Raw genomic sequence first — 10,637 nt, forward strand, 5'->3', positions numbered from 1 at the left:
AGCCGACATCTTCCCTGCCCAGCCTCACAAGAACCCCTCACCGGCACAGCCTCAATCACCTGACCACCCGAACTCGCCCCGCCTCGTGCAAATAGAGTAGCCCCTATGATATATAAGCAACTTAACAAAGGCCATCCTGCCATAACTTTTTGTCTTTGAATGGTTAAAGGGGCAAGCTCCCCACCTGTATACACTTTCCTTACCTATTGCTAATATATGCCATGTCTTTAACAAGCACCAGAATATGCATTGCAATCAGTGTCATAGGATTTTGATAAAGTAATATCTTGACATGATTGCATCTATTCATTGTACTTGAGGCATGCGACTTGCATATACTCTCATGAAGTGACAAGCGGATGCAGGACGACACAGGTCTTCGTGCGAACATGTTCAATGCCCAAGTCACCGCAAGACTACCAACCTCACAAAGAGTCCCAACAAAGCCACTCTGCCGAAAGCGAAAATCACCCTTATGAGTGCCCACGTCGCATGGCCCAAAGCATGATCTTAACCACTTCCTCTTTCTGGGTTACACTCTACACCGGGCACTCACGGCAACTGTTATCCTAATTGTACCAACATCACACTTTCCAAAGAGGGTTGCAATATCTCAAGTGTATCTCCCCATCTCAAGGACTACTTCTCTAACAACAAGGCTAGGGCACAATCATCACTGTAATATCCATTTCCTGAGCTTTCGAAGCTTGACATTTTCCAACCCATTGAAAGACTGATAGCCTCAACATATTGCAATGGTTGTACTCAGGCAAGTCCAAAAAAAAAGAAGAAAAAAAAAAGAACAAGAAAAAGAAACGAAAAAGAAAACAGAAAAGGAAAAAAAAAAAGAACGAAAAGATATGAAGCATCCACGACCACAGCACAGCACCTAGGGGTCCTCAAATTAGGTACGTCTAGTGACCTTGGTTGGCTGGCTCCATCCCTAGTCCCCTAGCCCTTTAGCATCACCCACAATTGTTTAGGGCACATCAAGGGCAGGACATACCTAGGGAGCTTGTCTCGCCTATGGTTAGACCTATTACCCTGACCCATTCGCACAATTTCCTCCTGCACTCTGCCTTAATACCATTGTAATCAATTGTGGTAAGCACCACACGAATGGCCATGAAAAGTACATCGTCCTCATCAAGTAAGTCCAATAGCTCCCAGCTCTACCGAAAGTGCGGTGTCCGAGTGTTCAATTATGCTACGTCATGCAGTCACAACGCAAAGGATGTCTCATACACCTTCACATGTACTTCTTCTCAACATGGACAACTTTGCTTCATCCACAATTATTATGAGAAACCAGCCCACGATCTTCTAACTAAGTAATATCTAAGTATGCACAAGCACTCATATAATATTTGCACCGAAATATATACACAGTTTGGGTCCTCAAGTGCAGGACAATACTCTCAGCTTGCTTAGAGTTCGACCTATCTCCCAAACTAATTGAACTATGTCTTATGCACGATAGAGAAGACTAGCACTACCCCTAGGGAGAGACCACCTATGAGAGGTTTTCAATTGCAGGTATTGAAGACTCCAACGAAAGTGTCGTTCGCTCTTCATCAACACCCAACTCTGACTTCTTATCCTTTATCATCCTACAAGCCCACCAAGAATCATCATGTGCAGAATCCCCAACAAACCAACACTTGTGTTGGCCATAAGTGCAATCCCCAACAAAGAACAGCCCTACCACCAACTCCAACAACAACCCTACCACTAGCCACCTAGGCCACCAACGACCTTCCTCCACACCACCACCAACACTGCTCCACGGCAACCACCGATGTCCCTTCCACCCACGTCTTCAGTGCATACCAAAGCCTGCTACCTACGACGGTGAGTGCCATGGGATTGGCACTCGTCTAGGAGAGGGAAAATATTAACCGATAGATGAACAAGGTGGAAATTTTGGAAAAGCTAAAGCAAAAGACAAAGGCCAAGGCAAAATGAAACAGAAGACAAAGGCGCACAAGGAAAATCTAGAAACAATCAATACTTTTGTAAAAGAGCGCAAGCGCATCAGGATTTAATTTAAGGAGCTCCGAGCTCTTACCCGTGCAATTTGTAAAGGTAGATAGGCGGTAGGAAGGAAGCTAGGAAGATAGAAGGACAATGGGAAAAAGAGCCTAGGCCACGGTCGGCCATGTAAATAAGGGGATAAGGGGATGACAGCCCACAAAAGGGATTTAGGGTTTTGTATATAAAGTTGAAAAGTGAATGAGAAGCTCATTCTTGTGTGTGGCCAAAAGTGGGTCTCCTCCTCCTCCTCCTCCTCCTCCTCTTCTTCTTCTTCTTCTTCTTCTTCTTCTTCTTCTTGCTTGCTTGAGCTTGTGCTTGAGAGAGGGAGTGTGAGAGTGTGAGGGAGTGAGTGTGTGAGGGTGAGGGACCGGGGAGGAGAAGCTCTCCATCTTCCCCTCTCTTCTTCTCTTCTCTTCTCTTCTCTTCTCTTCTCTTCTCTTCTCTTCTCTTCTCTTCTCTTCTCTTCTCTTCTCTTCTCTTCTCTTCTCTTGCTTGCGGCTATGGAGCTTGGAGCGTGGAGCTTGAGGATGGAGCATGCTTGAAGCTTGCACTTGGATCAGCATGGAGGTAAGCTCACTACACCCGTAGATATGGATGGCGCGTCGGCTATGTGAGAGGTAGCCATTAGTGCTCGGCTTGGAACACTTGAAACAATAAGTGGTCCGTGGGTCTTGGCAGTTGAGCGAAAGCTCCCGCTTGAGGATGGAGCATGCTTGATATTAATTGTCGTTTGCATTTTCGGGCTTGATTTTTTGTATTTTTTCCATGTAAACACCCTAATTTGATCCCAGACACCCCATTATACTTTTTCCCAGTCTCCCCCCGCCTTCTGCCCAGTTTTCCTTTTTATCGCATTGCATTCAAGCTCATGGTTTGCCTGTTATTCAATTTTCTGTGTTTTGTTGTGTCCCTGCGCGCCTCACCTTGTGTGTGAACGTGCGTGTTTTTGTTTTTACGTGGCTTGCAATACCCCCGTAGTGTCCGTGCCTTCCCCATTGCCATCCCGCCACCCAGCCCCTATTGCTTCCCGTCACAGCAAATTTTTTTACCCCCGCCTCGCGCACATACACGGGACGAGGGTGGCCTTCTTTCTTTCTTCCTTTCTTTTCTTTTTCTTTATTTATAGGTTTTTTTAAAACAAAAAAAAAACACACAAAACCAACCACCAAACCTTTTTAAAAACAACAACAATAAAAAGAAAAAGAAACCCAAAAAAAACACACCCAAAAAAAATAAATAAATAAATTGCCCAAAAAAAACGCAAAAAAACAAAAGAAAACGCAAAAAACAAAACCCAAACACACAACAATAACACCAAACAAAACAATAACCTCCACCAATCACTTTAAAAATAACAAAATTAAAAAAGAACAAAAAAACCAAAGAAACAAAAAACAAAAAAATCAAACCCCCCTCCCCCCCAATGGTTTTTCCCTCCCCCTACCCTTCTTCTCTCTCTCTTCTTTTTTCTCTCTCCCTCTCTTTCTCTCCCCCCTTCTTCTCCTTCCTGCTCCTCCCTCTTCTTCTCCTTCCTCCCCTTCTTCTTCCTCTTGCTCCTTTCTCCTCCCTCTTCTTCTTCTTCTTCTTCTTCTTCTTCCTCCCCCTCCCTTCTTTTTCTCCTCCCCTCTCTCCTAGCCATCACCACCCCCGTCTGCGATTGCCGCCGCATCCTAACCGTCACCACCGCGCCCCTGGCTCACCACCTCGCCACTATCCTTGGCCTCCTCGCCACCTCACCGCCGTCCTTCACCGCCTCGCCACTGTCCTTTGTCTCTCGGGCCGTCACCAGCTCCTATCACCCCCCCCACATTAACCTTCCCGCCTGCCCAAATCCCCCTCCCCCCCATTAACCTTCCCACTAGCTCCTGTCACCCCCCCTCCCCCCATTAACCTTCCTGCCTGCCCAACCCCCCCCCCCCCTAATTTGATCCCCCCCTATCTTTGGCCCCCGCCTATCCATTTGGCCCCCACCCATCCATTTGGAACCCCTCCCCCTATTTTTACCCCCCCCCCCCCAAATTAACCCCCGCCCGCCCATTTGTCCACCCCACCTTTCCCTACCCTCCCCATTACACACCCTGTTCCCACCCCCTACCCCTTGCAATTACCCCGGCACCGCCAATTCCTCTCCCACCCTGCTTGTGAGTGTTTGTGCGGGTGTTCACACACGTCGTGAGTGTGTTTATCGCGTGTTCGTGTTTGTGTTCGCATCCATGCGCTGATCTACGAGTTTTCATGAGCGCGAACACGCCGTTTGGTCTTCTTCGTGCGGTGGTGTGTGCTGTTCAAGCACATGCCTACTGTTCACACGTAGTCCCGGTAGCTTCTTTTATTTTTATTTTTTATTTTTTAAGCAAACCGATTAACACCCGAAAAAAAATAAACCTCTAAAACCCTTTAAAATCATAAAATTTCAATTTAAAAAATAGAAAAATAGTTGAAATATTATTTACCAAATTGGAAATTTTTTCGGTTTATGTTGTTGTTATAATACTGAGAATTAATTGCAAAAAATTAAATCTTTCAAAATTCATTGAAAATTGAGAAAAAATCAATTAAAATCCATAAAAATCAGAATTAAATTCAAAAAAATCATAGAAAATTCCATCAATGCATTTGACTACTTTTGAAATATTTTTATAAGTTAAAAAAACCTTAGCACATGATCTCCCTATTAGTTTCAAGCCGAAATGTTAAATTTTTACCTAAATTTATAAAAATTTTATTTTAAATTCCAAAAATAGGCTGAAATTTTATTGAAATTTAGAGATCCATTGTTGAAGCCTAATGGTTCAAATCTCATTCAGGGTTGATTGTTGAAAGCTAGTTAATAAATTATTATTTTTTAAACTATAATAAGTCAAACATTAAAAAATAAGAATAAAAATTATCAAAACACCCAAATACTAATCCGAATTAACTAAACCAAATATGACCCAACTAACCTCGCCTTAATTTTTTTTCTTTTAATACGGTGTTTTTTTTTTCAGCATAGTGGCTTTTGCTTTTTTGTTGGACTCATTGCATCTTGGGATCCATCTGTGCCCCCTCAGTCTCTTCCATGCACACCCCTATCAAGTATTTATATTTCTTGCTTTATTTCTTTATTTATTTATTTTGGTCACCCCTTAACCATGATTAATGGTTAAAATGAACTTAAATCACCCACTTTTCCTCATGCACTCGCGCCAGACACACATTTTTCTAAACAAATAAAATGAACCAACTGTTCACTTAGCATGTGCTTCGTGTACTACAGACATATCTAAGTTTAATAAAAATGAAACCGTCGTCACGAATGCACGTACTACACAAAAAGTGTTAAACACGCACTTAATTTTTAATTAATAAATATGCATTTAGAGACCGAGTCTGGGTATCGAAGTTCGGGATCCGTTAAAAGCACCGTTGCACATTAATAAATTATAACTAACAATTTAAAAAGGAACCGTCGTTTTCTTATTAAGGTTTATAACCTAATAAAATTTCACCCATTTTTAAATAATTTATTAGAATGAACCCTTCACTAAAATCATTCCCCTCACTATACTTTTTTCCCTTTTTAATAAATGCGCTTCGTGGGTTATCACATGCAGTCTTTTGAGCTATCATTGCTTACCAAAGTTCGGGTTATGTCCTGAGTGGGTTATTGAGGTATTATGGTTTGATTGTATGACACAATTACAGGTGCGGTATGTAGTTTTCTTTTTTGCCTGATACGGGGTCTTGGGTACATGTTTTTTACACAGCATGAAGCTTTTGGTCACATATGTGCAGAGATCATGCCAAATTCTTTCTAGGATGTGGATTGTTTGGGGTGGTCAGACGGTTAGTCATGTCTGTGTGTGCTTATTCTGGTCGATTTCTTTTTTATGGAAATTCTGTTGTTTTTCATGCATTCCCTGTGATTGTCTATGGTGTGTGTGATTATTCTTTATTGCTGGAGTCTGAACTTATTAGCAAAGCAGGCTTAACAAAGTTCATGATACTCTCATTACCACTCATTCCAGAGGATACTGATACTTGCGATCAGTTTCTAGCCTCTTGTAGTAAGAGGTATGGTCCTGTCAGAGTAACCATTGTCCAATTGATGCCTAAAAGTTTGGGCAAGGCTTTGTCGTTACCCTATTAGGGAGACTCTTTCCCTACTGCTAGACAATTGTTCTCGAATGAGGATATCCTTAAATTGTTGCAGAAGCAGACCTAGGATATGTTGGATTCCAAAAAGGTTCTTACCACTTCTGACATCAGTGTCTCCATGATCTCCAATCCTGTGTGGAAGCAGCTATGCCAGTTCCTTTAGGGCAGGTTTATGCCTGCCAAGACACCCTCTAATTACCTTTCAAAGGAATTGTTTATAGCTTCTAGAATTGTGTTAAAATGTATAACGATTGATTGGAGTTTCTACCTTTTGTCCAAAATGGATCAACACTTTGTCATAGCTACCATGGGTAATGTAACTAATGTTACATTTGGATCCTATCTTTCTTTTTGGCATATGCTACCCCTTCGAAGGAAGTTCCTACCTTGATAGTTGATCCACCAAATCTCCCCCTGTTCAACACTTTGATGTCATCATAGAGGGTCTTGATACTATCCCTCCTATGGTAATTCAAAGGAAACGCTTAAAACGAGTGGTTAAATCAGCTCCAGCTCCTCCTCCAGTCTCCATTTTTTATCAATCTAGCAGTCACCTACCAGTTTTCCTCACAACACCTAATCTTTTCAAAGCACATTGTGAGGGTACTCTGGAGATGCCCATCCCTTCAATGCAATGTTTGGTAACTGGAGATGCAATTCCCTTCCTATGTCAAGATGTTTAGCGTTCTATTGAGCTCAGTGACTGCATGTATCCAGTAGCCCTATTCCTCTTGTTATGATGAAGTACAACAGACCAAAGAAGAGTGACAAAGGCAAATGCAAAGCTAGCTTCTGCTGATGAACACTTTTTTAATCTTTGTACCCAAATGGAGCAACATACTAAGATCATTGATGCTCAGAAAATGTAAATTTCTAGTTTGCACACTCGGTTGACACTAACACTCAAGTGGTTAATGTAACTGAGGAACGAGATAGCTTGTTGAAAGAATCTCACAAGCTTCAGGCTTTGCTAGCCGCCCAGATAGAGGAGCTTAAAATAGCAAATACCACCTTAGACTAGAGCCGAAACCAAATTCAGCACCTTAACTAGCAACTGGTCCAGTCACATTCTTCTTCACATAGACCTATTGTGCAACGAGTTTATTCTTTGACCCCTGTGAACTTGGCAGTTCTCCAAAGACATGCCACATTATGTCCATTGTTTCAAGCTAAAGTGGAAATATTGTAGTCTAGGATGGATTTATTATGGTCTACATTTGAGCAATTTCAGGAGTATGTTCCTTCCGACCATTCCTTTTTTATCTACTATCAGCTGCAAAAGTTGGCCTTTTATATTAAGCTCTCAACGATGGATCTACCTCTTCCAGAGGATGGTTCGAGTGGAGCCTGGTCTTCTGATTTGCTGTCAGAAATTGTCTCTATGGTCTTTGAAGATTATGTGACTTTGGATACAATGCTGATATCTTATATGTATCTATACGGTGATCTATTAATTCCAGATGATGTAGATATGGCTTGGTATGTAGGGGATGTGTGTCAAGAATCGTGTGGTGTGGGGACTTGCTTGAGCTACGACGCCAAACACACATTGTATACACAAGAGGAAGCTCACTCAATAACACAAGAAGAGAGATGGAGGCCAAAAACGTTTTCTTTTTGGTTTCTTCTTCTTCTTCCACACACTACACAATGTACACAAAGTATAGATAAGATACAACATAAAGGAATGTAGCCTACTAAGTCAAACAATGCATAACCGACTACACTAATCGACTGGCGCTATATCTTTGCTAGCTGTAGGTAGGTATAACAAACTAAATATAATAAGTGATAAGTCAATGGCCATGTGAGTATCATAATGACCACCAACGTGCTAAGTGTAGATGTGCGGACCCATCTAGCCAGGCGGTCCATCATCAATGTCTGCACATGTTGAGCTTGCCATCTCAACAATGTGGTCTTATAAGCTGTCTTATATGTCAACCATTTGGAGTTAAGGATAGATAAAATGTTCCAGTGCTATTCTTCTAAAGTGGCTACTTGCCCTGACACTTTATGGCATTCAATGATTGATTCTATAGTCCTGAACCAATGCTAGAATATAGCCTCAACTCATGTGTAGAACACTAACCAACTGAGGATGGATCTTTTAGCTTATCTTTCCAAGAACCATCCATTTGATTCATCCTTCTTTGATGCCTACCATCGACAATCTGTTTTAGGTCCTCTATTCCTAGCTTATTTTATTATCAACAAATGGCCCATCGCTATGATGCTTATTTTTTCCTTTATCAATCCAACTTAGCAGCCATCTTACCTCTCCTTTTCCAACCTCAGGGTGCTCCTCAAATTCCAATCTTTACCTATTGTTCTTTTATTGAAGATTGAGTATTTTCCCCTTCTCCACCTTGTCCTTCCCCATCTATCCAAATACCTTCTACTTTTCCCCTTTCTTAACTGATTCGCCTAAATTTTCAACTAATCCTTCTTTAGCTTATTCCTCATTTTATAATTTTGCCTACCCATCTCTTCATCCTCTTTTACTCATTCATCTTCCATCTCCTACCACTTCTATTTCTCAACCCCCTCAGTTGGTTAGTGGGTATAAAGGATTTGATCAGCAAATTCCAAGAAGAAGAGAATGGAGCTCAACTGATTCTCTTACGGGATCACAGACTAATCGGCCATTAATACCAAGGGATTGGACAACTCCTAGTCAAGCGTACCAAAATTATCTCCATTTTTTCCAACAATATTCACAATCTCTAGATCCTTCAATGAGATTGACAACCTATTTTGCTTGGTACCTAACATATATGTATAGGCATTCCCATAACGATCAAAAGGCCATTCCCAAGCTTTGTATGTATGTCAATGTGAACATCAATTCCCAACAATTGGATGTCCTATATTATCATGCCCTTTGTTTACCTAGCAGATACCTTATTTTGCTAGAAAGGATGTGATGCCTTCAATTCTTTCAGAATCCTCCAAAATCTTTTGTAGATGAATCCTTATCCATGGATCGTTTTCGTAATCATCAAGCTTTTAAGAGGGATCATCTTCACTGATACCCCTAGCTGTATCTTTTATGCTTCTTAATGCTATATCTCTCTTTTGGAGGTGCCATTCAGATGGTTGTTTTGTGTTTGTGTTGTATTAATTTTTTTGTGATGAGTTTGTGCTGGTTGAATAATGGATTTGTTCGAGAACACTCTTTTTCGACTATTGATACTGATGGTCATGGTGGATGGAAAATCTACGATGCAAAGCTGAAGAACCTCTTATATCCTTTACGAATTTGTCATGACTTTCTATTATTTATAATATGTGTTAATGCATAACAATGTTTTCCTTTAGTTGTATTCTTTCTTGGATACAGGTGACAAAGTTGGGGTCATGGTTTGGTGATTATTGAAGACAGAAGATCGAATTGAGCTCTTTATTGAACTTATATTCTTCTATTCCTTCGGTCGTAAGGACGCTTCCTTTCTAAGTGTGGGGATATATTGAATGCTGAAATGATTAGATTTTTTGATTGATTTTTGTTGTTTTTGAGGTCTGAATGGTTGATTTTGATGGATTTTGAGTGACGATTGGTTATTTTGGAAATTTTTAAGAGTGTTTTGGATGATATTGATCATGTTTTGGAAGCTCATGATGATTCTCAGTAGAAATATGAAGCTTTGTGATGTTTTGGTAGGTTATGTTAAGACTCTGATTGGTTATGACACCTTCTATTTAGCTTCTATTTGTTTCTTATTTTCTTTTGTATGAAGTATGGATTGATGATTGATGAAGGTTGAGGTCTTTTAAAAGCTTATTGACTAGTTTTTTATAGTTTGGAATGGTTTTAGTATGAGTTATGAGAATCTGTTGTTCTCTGTTGACCTTCTGTAACCCTCTATAAACCTTCTGTAGAGCCTCTGTCTCTGCTCTGTTTCTGTTCTGTAGATCTTCTATAAGTGTTCTGTGAAATGAGGGTATGACTTTGGGAAATTTTTCTAACTTTTGGAAAGGATGAATCTAAGTTCAAAAGAGCTAAAACAAATGGAAGAAGTAGCTGTTGAAGACTAAAGAGCAGACTGAAGTGACAAAGACAAACGTGAGCTATGAAGAGACACTGTAGTGGCTCTGGTGCCCTTTCATACCTCCCATGCCTCTTGGGAGGTGCATCCACGACCTAAGAATGATTATTATGAGTCATTATTGAGTATTGTAGAGAGGAGATGATGTACTATTGATTGAGAGAGAGAGTCAGAGATCGTCAATTCTATCAAAACAATGTATAGATCTTTAGCGGAGTTTATTCAACAGCGAGCCGGTGGAGGTATAGATCTCAGTGGAGCCACAGTTTATATCTTACTATATGCAGATGACATTGTGTTGGTCTCAGATTCAGCTTAGGGATTACAGCAGCATTTATTAGCATTGGATGATTTTTGCATACATAGAGGCATGACAGTGAACCTTGGTAAAACCAAGGTTCTTATATTCCATAC

The sequence above is a fragment of the Lygodium microphyllum genome, chromosome 17 (assembly GCF_053477565.2).
Source record: "Lygodium microphyllum isolate KBCC chromosome 17, Lygodium_microphyllum_v1.1.10, whole genome shotgun sequence".
NCBI classification, from domain to species: Eukaryota; Viridiplantae; Streptophyta; class Polypodiopsida; order Schizaeales; family Lygodiaceae; genus Lygodium; species Lygodium microphyllum.